We start from the raw sequence: 15,775 nt of genomic DNA on the forward strand, positions 1-15,775 counted from the left end.
ATGGAGCTTGTAAATATGGACTGATTTTCTTTTACATAAGTGAGTCAGCCTTATTTTTGTCTAAAGTGGACTTTATGAACCTGCATGAATTAGAATAAACACTGAACCCAGCAATCAGTTCTATATTTAGTTCTTATTAGCTAGGCTGTGTGTGTGCATGCGCATGCATGCACATGTGCACATGTGCAAGCATACAGAATATTAAGAAAAAAATTAAAGGTGAGTACTTCTGTGATGTGTGAAGCTGGTTAACCCATGTATGTGGCCTGGAGAGAATTCCTGATCAGGTAGAAATAGGGCCAATGGCTGAGGGATCCCTTTCTCTGCTGAAAGTCCCTGTTTCTTTATTTGAATATAGGGGAAAATAATATTACATCTCAGGATAAATGTGCAGATCAAAGGAAGCAGGGAATGTGGAAGGACCCTGCATAGTTACTAGGGTCTAGCTGGTATTCAGTAGACATGTAGCACTTACAGAATCTCAGCACTTAATGGACTTTGAGGTTCTAGAGGGCTGAGGCTCCTGCCTCCTGCCATGTCCCTGACAATTCCTAGGAAGCCATGTGCCAAATAAGTAATAGTATAATAAGAGTTCATTACATTGAATGAAAGAATGTTGCTTGAATGTTAATTTGGTCAGAGTCCTGCCAGAGAATTCCCAGCCAAACAGTATTGTCTCAGGTCATCATAAGTAACAGAGCAGCAAGGTTGACAGACAGCAGAAGGGTGGCAGAGGATGAGTCTCCAAACCTAGCTGCTTGGGTTGGTATCTCACTCAGGTATTTAAGAGCTATGTGACCTTGGACATGTCATTTAGCCTCTCTGAGCTGTGCTCTCTTCACCTGTAAAGAGGGTAGAATTGTAACACTAATGCCCCAGGGACAATATAAGTCTATAGAATATATATAAAATGCTTGGAACTGTGCCTGGTGCAGTGTTTGTTGTTGTTATTATTGTCATTACCATTTACTTATTATTGTTCTTAGTGGTTAAAAGTGTGGACTTTGGTTTGAGTCTTGGCATTGCCACTTACCACTAACTTTGTGACCTTGGACAGTTTCTCTATTTCCTCATCTGTTATTTGAGGATGTCTCTTACTTCCTGGGGTTACTGTGAGGATCAAATGAGACAATATGTGCAAAGCACTTAGCATGGGGTCTGTCACAGAGAAAGCACTTCATCGATGTTATCTATTATATCATCTTGAGAACACTATTCATTCATCAAATATTTCTGAAGCCTGTGCTGAATGTAGGCTTGGTACCAGAATAAAATTTCTTCCTTCTTTAATGAGGAAATGTGCACATCTTTTCTGTTTGGGAGGAACATTTACTTTCTATCTCCTAGTCAAAAGCATTGTAATATTGTACAAAAATCTGGAGGAGAATAAGGGCTGGGGGATCCCCTAGAGGGATTTGACTCCAGGAGTCACCATGCTCATGAAGAAGCCCCAGCAACAAAGCATTTGCATACCCAGGACCTGGGACTGCAGCTCACACACACAACAACACACAACCAAGAGAGAACAGAATTGAAACTAAGGTGAGAGTTTTTTCTGTGGCACTGGTTGGTTGTTGTTGATGGAGAAGTGTGTGTTTGTCCCTGTGTTCTAACTTGTACAACTTTATGACAGCCTGGTGGGAGGGAGCATGGTACTATTGAGAGGAAGCATTGGTTGAATATTTTAGAGCTGTGTTCACTATAACTCATTAAAAAAACAATTAACTAGAAAGGGAAAGATAGAGATTTCCCAGGATTCCTACAATGATGGTGTGTTAATTTTATTAGCAGGTCAAAAAATATATTTTTAGAAATAATGACTATCACAGCAAAACTTACACAGTGATTATTGCATGCCAGGTTTTATTTTGAATTCTTTCTACATATTAATTTCTTTAATCCTAACAACCAGCTTCTGGTTAAAAGATACTATTACTATCTCCAGTTTCCAGAAGTGGATACTACGGCACAGAAATGTTGACTATTAATAACTTGTCCAAGATCATATGTCTGGCCAATGGTAGAGATTCTGCCCAAGAAGTCAGGTGCTAAAGTCTAATTCTTTTTAGCCAAATTCTGTATCACTTTCTAGAGTAAAAGCCTGGGATAGGGAAATTGAGACCCAAAAAGGTTAAGTAACTTGCTGAAGTCAGACAGCTAAGAAGTAAGAGAGCAGGGAATCAAACTCAGCTCTTTCTAGGTTCAATGACTGTACCCTTAGGAGTTATTCATGTTTTTTCTCTTTCCTCATTCAGTTTCCTAACAGATTATCATGAAGGCTTAGTGAGACAAGGTATGTGGGTATGTTTAGCAAACTATAAAGCACCATACAAGCTGTTGTTTGTAAATTAGATTGAAGAACTAGAGGGGAAACAGGAAGAAACTCACCTTGCATTTGAGGCGCAGCAGACAGACCTACACCCTTGCAGTGAGGAGATAAATTAGTAGCGATGCAAAGGAAAATCAGGTGGGATCTTAAAACCAGACAGAGTGGAAGAAGGGAACATTTCTCTTTTAGTGCTAAATGTGCTGAGTGATAAAAGCAACAGACCCAGCGCTTTGTTCTCTGTGACCACGGCTCAGAACCCAATGCTGTTAAAACAACATCTTCAGAAACAACAGTAGCAACTTCATTTTAGCCAAAGACATTTTACTTCCTTCTTCTCACCGAACTTTCCTTTCTTCAAGCAGTTTCCGAGCATTTCTCCAGGTGATTGGCTCTTTTCAGACACCTCTGCAGAAGGGTTCTAATTTGCATCACCTTATGGAAATCTTCATCTTGAGCTACATGGCTCCTCTGGGCTGTAGTGAGCCCACAGAATCGCACTTACTGATGATCTGAAAGTAGTACAAAGACTGACAGCTCTTGCCTCCCAATTATAGCCCCCCTTTCCCAAAATACTGGCATCTGCCAAAGCCCCAGTTGTTTTCCATGGGGGCAAAATTGCCTCTCTCTCTCCTCAAGCTAACTTTAATTGTACATTCCTTTCATCTGTTCAAAATCTGATTTAAATATGAATTCCTAGAACAGAAATATCCAGCACTCAAAAGATTATAACCTCGTTACAGTTTGTCCAACCACACGGTGGTCATATTATTCTCCTCTATTTGGTGATGTCCTGTCAAAAGAGACTAAATGACAATGTTTGGTGAAATAGCAACATTAATCACAGTCAAAGTGATTTATTATTAATCTACCATACTGTGGCTGTCCCTTGGTTATTTGTGACTATGTATCAAGCCCAAACTTTGAAAATTTGATAATTGGTTTCTTGCAGTTTCATTATTTCTCCCTTCTCTCTGAGTTTGATGTGTGTGGAGAGTTTTTCAAATATGTGTCCAGTAAATGAATCTTGGACTCAAAAACAGGCAGAGCAAGAAAAAAAGCCTTGGTTATTAGTTTAACAAATAGTTATTGAATGTCTTAACTGTGTTAGGTATAGCCCAATGTGCTGAGAATATAGCAGTGAACAAGGACATAGTCTTTGTCCTCACAAACTTACAGGCTAGTGGGGCAAAAACCAATGAAAGAACAAGAAGAGACATATACATTTTATGCATTGCAATAAATGCTTAGAATGAAAAAAGCAGCCATATTGCAAAAGAAAATTATGGAGGAAAAACTTAGAGAATATTCTGTGATGACTCAACTCCAAAACTTAGTGTTGTGGATGAAAAAAAAGGTCAGGCATAACGCCCACGTGTTTGGCCAACCCACAGTTGAAGCAGGTGCTACTTCTTCGACAATATGCTAGTAGATCTAGCAGTAAAATATACCATATGCTTCTGGTGAGTTTTCTGAGAGAATTTGTCTTGAAGATATGTAATATGTATACAGTTAATACATTCCTCGGAAAATGCTTAAAAACATTCTGGTACTCCTCTTTTTTGGATTGCTATGGCCAGGATGCTGTGGACCATGGAGTTCCTCTCCCTCCTCCTAGACACTGACTCCAGATTCTTGTAGTGAAACTCATTTTCATGCACTGGGTAGATAAGTCCCCTAAAGTTGGGATCTGATGCCTCTCAGACTCAATATCCAGGAGAAGAAATATGAATAGAAGTAGAAAAGTAGGATAGCACGCTACTGACAAAGTAGGAAGAAGTGCTCCATCACTTTCCTCAGCAGGTACACTAGCCCAGTAACTAGTTTCAATTCACTAGTGAAGACCCACCATTTCCCTCCATTTCCTGTCTCTGCTCATGATTCTCTTTCCATGCGGGAATCCCTAAGGATGGAGCCAACTTCTATTAACTTTGTGGTTTGGTCTTATTTTGCAGGTGGCAGTTTCTAGCAGCTTGTTCCAAAACTTTGAGGTGTCATCCCTGAACTGACTCAGGTGCCACAAACCCCTCATAAATCCCACACTGTATTGTCAGAGTCCTTATCACACAAGATCAATAGTTATTCTCTTACATAAAACCCCATCAAGGGTCTCCTATAACTTGTTATACTAAGATCAAGCTAGATATAACAAGAGTTTCAGTTTTCTACTGCTCTGTAACAAATGATCCTAAAACTCAGTAACTTAAAATAATGATTTATTATTCTCTCTCATTATTCTGGAATTGATGGGCTCAGCTGGGTGGTTTTTGTTTGTAATCCTTCATATGGGTTCACCCAGAAGGTGTCATCTGAAAACTTCTTCACTCACATGTCTGGTGCCTGGACTAGGATGGCTGGATCAGCTGGGGCTGGTCAGACATCAGTTACTTTATGCAGCACCTCTATGTGGCTAGCATGGGCATCCTCATAGCATGGTGGTCATAGTGTAGGCAGGCTTCTAACATGGCCACTGGCTGCATGAGAATTGGTGTTGCCAGTGAATATGGAATATGGAATATGGAATATGGAAGCTGCCAGTCTCTTAAGGCCTGGGCCTGGAAACTAGCATAAGGTCACTTGTGTCACAGTCTGTTGATCAGAGACCATCACATTCAAAGGCAGGGGATACATATTCTTGCCTTTTAAGGGAATGAGTGTCAAAGAATTTGTGGCCATCATCAATCTGTCACAAATCTATTGCCCCTTTTATATGAGAGCCTTTAATATATATGAAGAAAGCAAATATAGACCATTATATTTTTTCTTTACAGGCCATATTCACCAGCTCCTTTAACCTTCAGATCCTTCACATCCTTGCCAACTCCTATATGTGTTCCAAATTGTCAAAGTCTCACGTAAAACATGGTTTTCAGGTCTTGACTCATATCCCTGATGTAGTTGTTCCAGTACAGAGGAATGGACTGATCAACATCTCTTTTCTGGAAAATATAATTCTAGGTATGCAGCCTAAGTCAGCATTTCTTTTGTTTTTATTAGCCATGTTATACTTTTGATTCATATCAAGCTAAAATGACATTTTAATTATAAAAAGTAATTGCAGCAAATGTGTAAAATATGAAACAACACAAAGAGAAAAATAAGATCATCTGTATTCCTACCACTGAGAATTAACCACTGCTACCTTTCTGGCTTTTTTTCCTATTAATACCTGTGCATAAGTGTGTGTATTCTGTGCCCTGCTTGTTATCCACTTAACAAAATATTATGGGCATTTTCCCCACATGAGTAATTGTCATCTGTAGTGGCGACATCATATCACATTTTGCGGTCAAGAGAAATGTTTACATCTTTTTCGGTTGAAATGCAGTTAATCCAGATTGTCTTCGTTCTGTACTTGTGTAGTTTTTTTAAATGTAGGACTTTACCTTTTTTTGTTAAAAATTATATGGTTGCTTTTAAGGAAAATTATTACAGTCGGTTATAACCTTTCAAGTCGTGATTTTATCAACAAAACTTTCCCAGATTTCTGTAATTTAAAAATCAGTGAGTATTATAATCACTGATATATAATTAAAAATAGGATAGAGCCTCCTAGCGTTTCCCTGGAGACCACCCTCCAAGTTCCATTACTCCATTGATCAAACATTCTTTGGCTCTGATCACTTAATCATCTGAGTAGTACTATCATGTGACTTGTTTCCCCATTTGAAAACAAGAATTTTCAACACTAGGAGAAAAGACTGCCAATCATTTTGCCATTTGAATATATTCTATCTGTCATGTTCCCTTTTATGTCCATCTCATAATTGTATTAAAGAAAAGAGATTGGAGTGATTTGGCCTAACTTCTTTTTGGATCCATGCTGTTGTCTTTTTCTATTGTGTTTAAAAACCAACAGTTTAATTTTTCAATGATTAAATATATATCCTTGGACTATAGATAACAAAACCTATTTTTAAAAATCCAGATGCATTTCCAATTACCCACAGTCCTTCAAAGTGCACCTCCTGTGACTTGACATTCTCATCTTTAAGTCCTTTAAGTTCACGTCAATGTGGCTCAGTTGGGAAAAGCGATTTGGACTCACTCAAAGCAGTTATGAGCTTTCTTCTATCTTATTTATCTCAGATTTCTGAACCCTGAAAAAACATTTGTTCTACCCTCTTTGTATGAAGATTATTTTCCCTGTAAGGGTCAAGGCAAAATAGAAGTAGAAGTAGAGTAGTTGTGCTTTCTCTCTATCTCCTGTTCCCATTACCCCCTCTGCTTCAAGTAATGGATCCATTTTTTTTCCTCTCTAAATTACCTGAGCGCTCACACATCTTGAGATTCTCCAGAGTGATTAACATCATGCCTTACTTGTTATAGGTGCATTAGAACTCTTTTGGTTGCAAGGGACAGAAATCTAACTCAAACTTGCTGAAACGAGAAAACCTTTTAGAAACAGAACTATACAATGACTTGCTTCAACATCAGACAAGCTTTCAATCCAGCTAGCTGTAGAGATGCAAATAATACCATCAGGACTTGGATTCTCTCTCTCCATCTCTCTAAGGTGCATCTCTCCCTGATTTCACTTGGAGAAAGTCTCCCTCCACATAGGAGCTCCAGAATTACATCTTCACAGTGCCAAACCCTGGGAAAAACAAAATTATTCTTACTTGGTTGCCCAAGCACAAGTCCCAGGGTCAGCTCTGTTTGACTCAGTTGGCTTGAATTATGTCATGTGCCCATTCCTGAGCCAATCACAATGACCCTGAGCTTATTCCTCTCTGATTGGCCTCACCTTGGTCACTTGCCTACCACAGTGCTTGGGCTACAGTGAACTGTACAATAAGGAACAGTGAGAGAGTGAGCTGGATGGACAACAAAGAGAAGCTGGATGGACAACAGAAACTGCCCAATATGAACTAGGACCGTGGAGGAGATGTCAATCAAAGCAGAAATAAGGGGAGAAATGCCCTGACTGCTCTCTCTTAGTCCTCCAATCTCCCAATATTGCCTCTCACTGGCTAGTTAAGAAGGCAGATGGCAAGAAGTCTGGAAAATGTCATTTTCAGGACAAAAGAGAGGAATGTATCTGACACCGAGGAGGCAAATGAATGACACCTTCCTTGTAGCAAGAAATAAAGATTGAGATTGCCTTCCCATGGAAAATTAGCAGCTTCATCTTAATCCTTTTCTTTGCTATAGTAGAAGAATTTGAAGCCTTTCTGCTATTGAGGAAAGGGAGGCTCAGTTTTTCAGATTTTGTCCATAGGTCCTAGAGGCTACTGAGACAGCCAGGTGGGAGGAGGTTCCCAGGGAAACTCCAGCCAGCCTGCACACTGGGGTGGAGCCTCAGGAAGTTCATAGTTTGCAGCAGGAAGGAGCCTGGCCCCTCCTCTTCGTGTGTGGAACCTGGGATTAGAACACATGGCAGGAAGTGCGCTAGCAGGGACTCTGGCCTAGTGAGAGTCCTTGTTTCCCCCTTTCTTCCTTTTCACCCAGTAAAGCCCTGTCTTACCATTCAAATTGTCTGTGAGCCTGAATTTTCATGGCTATGGGACAAAGAACCCTATTTTTAGCTGAACTAAGGAAAAGTCCTGCAACATTTTTGGCACCCAACGTGAGACTCGAGAAACAGTGAGTGAAATGGGGACTCAAAACCTCTCACTGTTGCTTCTAAACCTTTTCATCCTCGGACTTCTGAACGTGGGGGAACCATGCCCCTACCCCCCATCACTCCTGGGCCTTCTCATGGCCTTTTCCTTCCTTTTTCAGGAACTAACCAGCAAGCAGCAGCTCCCTGCCACTTCTCACTCCCTGCCAGTGCCAGGACACATGGCCCAAGGGTCCCACACAGTTGGCTGGCTAGTTCCAAGCCACAAGCTGCCAGAGCCTACCCCTTCCCCAGTCAATGGGTTTTACTCCATCGGGCAGTAATTAAGCTTAAACTTTTCTCCCTGGTGGAGGAACCTGTTGCATAAGTATAAGAGGTTCTTCCCCAGGCATTTTAAACCTGTTTCTTTTCTTTCTTCTTCTTCTTCACCCTGTCTGCAGTTAAATTTTACATATATTTTTTTAGGAGATGTTTTACTAGGCCAGCTCTCATCAACTGTCACTGTGTGTAGTCCCTTGGAAGTTTTGGTTGTGAAATCAAGCCTCCATCTTGTTTTACATCCTGAGGGCACGACTTGTAACTCCTGTGGCAAGGCTTTGTTTAGCAATTCTGCCTTAGGGAATAAGTTTCTTTCTGGTTTGGAATCTGCATGTTTTCCTAACTCTGTCTCCTGAAGGACCCCATCCAGCAACTGGGTTTTCTTCTGCCTGTCTGTGTATGTACTATGTGTGATGTCTGTGAAAAGAGCCCTAATACTTTGGCCTAAAGGAAAACAAGTGCTTGGATCTAATATTTTTTAAAGGGAATATAAAATCTGTTGTACCTTTCAGTTCATGTGACTTTAAACTTTGAGAAATAAAAGCAGTGCTAAAGACTACCGGTAAAACGCAGGTCAGATGCAAGGTTTGTTAAGTGTTTTGAGGTTACAAACTGCTTTTTGGGTTTTGAGAACTATTTGACTTGTGGGTTTCACAATTGGTAAGGCCTGGGGACGTATGGAATTAACCATGCCCTTAACTAAGAAGGCAAACCTTGGCTGCAGTTAGCACACAATTAAAGCAACTTACCAAGTTTTACCTTAAAGTTAAACATTGCTAGGAGTTAATTGAAACTACTAGAAATAGATTTACATGCAAGGTGTGTAAGAACAGTGAAATGTGTTTTTTAGTAAACAGTTATCAGAAGGCATGGAAATGTAAACTTTTGCCTAGGGTTAAAGGATTGTTTTGAGTTAAATTAGGAAAAAGCTGAAGGTTCAAAGAAGTGGCAGAAGAATTGTGGAAATTAATCTTCAGAAGAGGTTCTCTGTGTGAAGATATTGACTAAATTAAAAAAGGGGTATTATATGGTTTTTTTGTTAATTGAGCATTAAAATAAAAGCATAACAAGGTTTTCCTAATGTGCTAACCTGCTCTTTGGCAAAATTTGTAAAGGGTTATAAAAGGTTTTTCTTCTTTAAAATTTCTGAGTCATCATTTTGGCAAAATAAATAACTTAGGGTAATCTGTAATTCTATTTCATAATATCAAGTGTTTTAAACCTCAAAGATATTTAACAGGCTTCCCCAAATCAAACTTCAGTTTCAAAATTGTCTTTCCTGAAGCCTGGCTTTTTGGATGTTTCAGAGGGCCCCGGAAACATTCAGAAAAAAGAGGTAAACAGGATTATTTGACATGTTTAGGTACATGGGATTGCCAAAATGATGCTCGATCTTCTTTAGGTTGTATTTTTGTGAATAAGGTTAATATATGTTCCACAATTTTATGGGATTTAAAACATTCTAATGTCCAAAGTATATGCTGTCAATCATAATTAAGGTTGTTAAGCTAAGTTATTGTAAACCACGGCGATAACCAAACTTCTTTGTCAATCGTGTTTCTAACTGTAACTACCCTGGACATTCTGCTATTCATATACAATTGTTGTCTTGTTTTAATTGTTTTTGAAGATGGTTTATAATGAGCTATAGAACTTTAACAGGTGCTCTCAAGTACAGGCTTCTTTTAGAGATTGTAACATTGGAATAAAGGAAAATGTACAGGACTCATAAAGAGCTGAAATGTTCACAAATATCAAGCAAAACAAGATTTAACTAAATGGACTGAACTCAGGAAGCTGAAGCAAATCTTTTTGACTTTTGCTTGGAATATTGCTGATCCTTGTTTTGTTTTTCAGAGTCAAAGAAACTTATTTTGAACTATTTATGGTCTTTAATAAGTAAGGTGTATACACTCCTGTGATTAAAATTTGGAGCATGTTAGTTTCTCTCTGCATGGTTTCTCTAGAATTTGGAAACTATTTGTGAGTATTCTCATGCAATATAGTTGTTTGCCTCAGTGCAATAAGAATCCATTTCTCTTTTGCAACAGAACACAATTAGAGAAAGTAGTTATTTTGCCAAGGCTTGGACTGGAAGGGTATGCTTCCCTTTAAGGAGTCAAGCTCGACTTGTGGAGCTGATAAAAGCCCAGTGGGGAAACTGGCCTCATACCTTTGCCTACACAGTCCCTGTACATGGTTACTGACCTGTGGTCTGTAAAGAATGTCACTTTCTAACAGGTCTAGGAGCTCCAATTTTATCTTGGGACCTTAAGAGGAGAGAAGCACCCAACTCATAGGTGTTTGAGGATGCAAACCTATGGCTGGGCTCAGCTTTAAAAGGTCTTATCTGAGATTCCTTGTGGAACAAATTTCCATTAAAGCAATCCAAAAGGCCTATGTAGAAATAATTGTTCTTGCCGCACTTTATGCAAATAATCAAGCCAAGTATAAGACTAATGTCTATTTTTCAAACCACTCAGTTCTATGATGATTTGTGTTTTTAACCAACATGAGGACTATAGAGAGAGAAATTATGTTCCAAAACTTACCATGCATTTGTCATTAAATCCTAAACTAATTAGTTGTTTGTAAGTTTTCACCTACAGTTTACACTAACCCTGCTTGTCCTGTGAACCAACCAGCAATCCCTGTCTGCAGCTCAAAAATAACAAAAGGACGGGTAATGCAAAAATCTGGATCAATATTGTAGTTCTGAGCAGTTATCATGCAAATCCTGCCAGGTGATGGGAATAAATAGGATGCCCATCACTCAGAGGTTTCCTTTTTGGGAAAGTAAGACCAAGGGAGCTAATCAAAGCCAAGCACCATGCACCCAAATCTTAGCCAGCATAGCTATAGCCACCAGTTATCTGGGTATGTCACAAGGCATCCTTTCCTCTCCCTTGTTGGAGGAGGACTCAGTTCCACAGTTTCACTTTAGCATTTGGCTTATGACAAGGAGTCCATGTAACCCCCTTAGAGACACATTTTTGTCCCAAACTCAATTCCAGACTTCAGGTCAAAACCTTAGGAAGGATAACTGGATCTAAGGGATCCAGAGGCAGATGACAACAGAGGTTAAAAGGCACAGTGCAGGTCAGTGTGGCTGATTCCTGCCAATTAAGCCAAACCCAAGCTTCTTGTTTCATGGATAAAAACCATGTTAATATCCATGGCATAAATGAGGTCTAGGGAACTCCAAGGCTACTGATGGTAGGGGGGATAGAGGCACAGGTGAGAGTTGACAATTCCTGTTCTCAAGGCCCTCCCTGCTTCACGAGTGCAAGCCACTTTGGCACTCATGACAGGACCAACCAAGGTCACTGGGACTCAGGGATGCAAGGATGGAAGAGTGAAAGAGGATGCTCTTTCCTTTCTCCCTTATGTACCCTGGGTATCTGCCAGGAGTATCTGCTAGGACGAGAAGGAAACCAGGGATGCCTGCTCCTCTCTTTCTAGATAGGTAGCCATTCATCTTCAGTCTGTACCCCTTTAGAATGCATCCTGAACCCCTGGGGCTCCTTTGAAAAAATACCCTTTTTTCCCCTCTCTTTTCCTCTGTCCTCTTTTCACAGATAGGTGATTGTGTCTCTGTACTATGGGACATTCCCCTCAGATGCATCCTCCAAATTGGGAAGAGTTAATTTTCCAAACCTTAAACTGATTGGCTTAGGATTGGGTTCAGAAGAAGGGAACCTGGAAGCCCAACATTCTAGCAAAAGGGTAAAGTTTTTTTTGCCAGTTGGGCTTTTGGCCGCCCTCTCCCTGTGCAAACTAGTAAAAGTCCTCAGAATTTTTGAGCTGTCTTTACTCTGCCCCTTGTTTCATTTTCATACTTGTGTTCTAATAACCTGGTTTATCTGTCCTTGCCTTCAGGCCATCAAACTGAGCAGTCATGCGACTGGAGTCTCTGAGGGTGGCCCCTTCTTCTGGGAACCCTTAGATAGGCCTCTAGGGAAGCTCTGACTGCCCTTTCCCCAAAACAGAGCCCCCTATCAGCAGGAAGCAGTTAAGATTGCACTTCATCCTTATCCTTAATCTAATGGTAGTTGGATGTACTTCTTCAGGGTGGGTAATGAGATAGTCAGGTGGGAGGGGGTGCCTGATTTGTTTTATGCGACCACCGGAGCAGGCGCCAGAGATGAGGCAAGTAGACAAAGTAAGAAAAACTTTATTAGCTAGCCAATGTGAAGGAGGAAAGGGCGAGGTTCACCGGTCTCCTGCGGAGGAGGAGTCACTCCGGCGTTCTTTGGCGAGGTTCCTAGGTCCGCATATGAAGAGGGGCCGAGGAAGTTCGTGCTGATGTCTTCCCAGAGCGGCCTTTTATAGATGGGGCTTGAGGTGGGCAGGACAGGGGCGGGGGGTAAGGGCGTCTTCATAGGCCTGGCTGGGTAAGTTTCGGTTTCTTTGTTTTGACGTCACAATGCGCAGGCGCTGACAATCGGTGTTTTTCCCGGCATGGGAGTTTTTCCCAGTCGCTGATGAAGAACCCGCAACCGCGCCATCTTGTTTACCTTCTTTACCTTCTTCCATCTTGTCCTTTCGCCCTCACTGGAACAGTGCCCAGAGAAACTCCAGCCAGCTTGAGCACTGGGGTGGAGCCTCAGGAAGTTTGTGCTGTTTGCAGTGGGAAGGAGCCTGGCCCCTCCTCTTCCTGTGTGGACCCTGGGATTCGAAAGGCTGGTGGGAAGTGCTCTAGCAGGGTCTCTGGCCTAGTGAGAGTCCCTGTTTCCCCCTTTCTTCCTTTTTACACAATAAAACCCTGTCTTACTCACCATTCAAATTGTTTGAGAGCCTGAATTTTCATGGCTGTGGGACAAAGAACCCTGTCTTTAACTGAACTAAGGAAAAATCCTGCAACACTACTAGTGGTCTAGGAGTTACTGTTTTGTTTCTTAGACCATGAAAAGGTCTGAGGGGTCCTGAAGGAAAGGCCAAGCCAGCTGTGGTGATGGAGGTCTACTTGGGGTGCTCAGGGAAGGGGCATTTTATATTCCAAAACAGAAATGCAAGTCTTGACTTGGTTCCTGAGTGTGAATAGTGTGAGTTATATAGTGGGTTCAGGTAACGAGGGGGAACAGAATTGTCTCTTTGATTTTTGAGTGTGGGATAGCAAGAGTCTGGGCAGTGAAAGAATCCTGTAATTCAACATTTCAACAGCTGGCATCACCAAACTGGTATGTTTTAATTGAGCATCAGCTCTGCTCATAATCCTCCTTCTCCAGGAATTCTTCAGACATTTTGGCGACCTACAGACATTCTGTTAGATCCAAGGCTGCTCTGTGAAATCACTTGTGTTGGGATTCTTTACTGAAAGTTCAATTCATGCTTCATGTTGTAGTTATATCTTACCACAGAGCATCCAAAAACCTCTTTAAAGAACACAGAACATAGCCAACTCTTTGAGTCCCTTTGCCTCAGGAACTTTTGTGTTGCCAAACTAAAGCAGACTCTTGTATTGCCCAGGCTCTTTTACTCTTGTAAAGCCCAGGCTCTCTGAAAGGGGAATGTTAGAGGTGCCTCACACAAGCAGCCCGGGGCTGAAAGCAGAAAAGATATGTGTCTGGTTTGGTCTGAACAGTATTAGTCAATACAGAGTTTAAGTCTAAATGTTGCTAACATTTAAAAATGAAGACATTCTACAAATAAGCCCAGATTTCAGGCTTTTACCAGAAAATTGAATGCTCGGTTGATACTGGTTCCACATTCCAGCGCCAGCAATGGTGTTGTTCCCTTTAGAAAGCATGCATTTGGCCGGGCATGGTGGCTCATGCCTATAATCCCAGCACTTTGGGAGGCTGAGGCGGGCAGACCACGAGGTCAGGAGTTCAAGACCAGCCTGACCAATATGGTGAAACCCCATCTCTACTAAAAATACAAAACTTAGCCAGGCATGGTGGCATGCACCTGTAGTCCCAGCTACTTGGGAGGCTGAGGCAGGAGAACCACTTGAACCCAGGAGGCAGAGGTTGCAGTGAGCTGAGATTGCACCACTGCACTCCAGCCTGGGCAACAGAACAAGCCTCAGAAAAGAAAGAAAAAAGAAAAAGCATGCATTTCTGGTTAGCCACAGTCTTTACCACTCCCTCTTGTCTTGCTGACCCACACTTGAGGGTCAGTAGCCATTTAATCATGTTGTCCAGTGGGCAGGTGCCGCTCATTGGCACCACCTGCTGGGCCTCTTAGGTATTTAAGTTTCTGAGTCAGGTTAGACGCAGCTAGGGAGAAAATAGTTCATGTTGTCCAAGCCACTGATTTTTGTGGGCCCTGTGAGGGGAAGAGTTCAACTCCCCACTTTGGGACTTCTGTGAGGTGACTTGTGGATGACTAGGAGACTGGATACTGTGCTCTTGGTTGCTGTGATAGAAATCTCTGGGCTCAAGCCTGGATCTTCTCCCTCAAAGGACCAGACCAACTTAGACCAGAATCACTCAGCTGTAATAAATGAAGACAGAAGACAACGGGATTTCTCCCTAAAAATTTAGGGTGTGCAAGAACCCTAGTGCTTTTGAAGAGCATTAGAAGGCAGGCTTATAGGATTATAGAACTGAATATCCCTCCAGCAATGTGGGAGAGAGTTCAGAGAAAGTATTGATTAAGAGACATAATATTAATATATAGAGAGAGTTATATAATAGCTTTAAAGATGTTTGGCTATGCCCTCAGGTATTAGTCACAGTTCTTCTGGGAAACAGAACCAACAGAATCAGTCAATCTATCTGGGTATCTATGTATATCTATCTATCTATCTATCTATCTATCTATCTATCTATCTATCTATGTATCTATCTATCTATCTATCTATCTACCTACCTACCTACCTATCTATCATCTGTCTGTCTGTCTATCTATCTATCTATCTATCTATCTATCTATCTATCTATCTAATCTATCTCTATCATCTATGTATCCATCCATCCAATCTTTCTGTCTAGAGAGATGCTGGAGACCTGGGAGAGCCAATGAATAACTACTGTCTGAATCTCAGTTGGAGCTAGAGTCTACAGCCAAAAGCAGAAGACCCATGTCCTATCTCAGTTACCATCAGGCATAGAGAGCGAAATCTTTCTTAGCCTTTTGTTCTCTTCAGGACTTCAATGAATTGAATGAGGCCCACCTATTTTGAAGAGGAAACTGCTCTACTCAGTCTACTGATTTAAATGTTAATCTCATTCAGAAACACTATCACAGACACACCCAGAATAATGCTCCACCAAATATCTTGGGCTCCCTGTGGTCCAGTCAAGTTGACATACGAAATTAACCATCACTCTTCATGCCTCGCTATAGTGAGAGCTGGGGTGAATCCCATCCTCCTATCTGCAGGGCTGGCTGTATGTTTTTGCTTATGTGCTGTCACCAAGGAACAGTTTCTCTTTGTTTTGTCATTGTGTGAAGTTGCATGCCTGAAATGATCTGATGATGATTTTTCAAAAAGCCTTCAGCACAGAGCTGCTTTTTTTGTTTTTGTTTTTGTTTGTTAAGAGCAGATGCTCTAATAGCCTGTCTCCTATTGCATGGGAAAGTACAAAGGAAGTGATGGAGCCACCATATATTTCCAAATA

This window comes from Chlorocebus sabaeus, chromosome 9 (assembly GCF_047675955.1).
Source record: "Chlorocebus sabaeus isolate Y175 chromosome 9, mChlSab1.0.hap1, whole genome shotgun sequence".
In the NCBI taxonomy this organism is placed as follows: domain Eukaryota; kingdom Metazoa; phylum Chordata; class Mammalia; order Primates; family Cercopithecidae; genus Chlorocebus; species Chlorocebus sabaeus.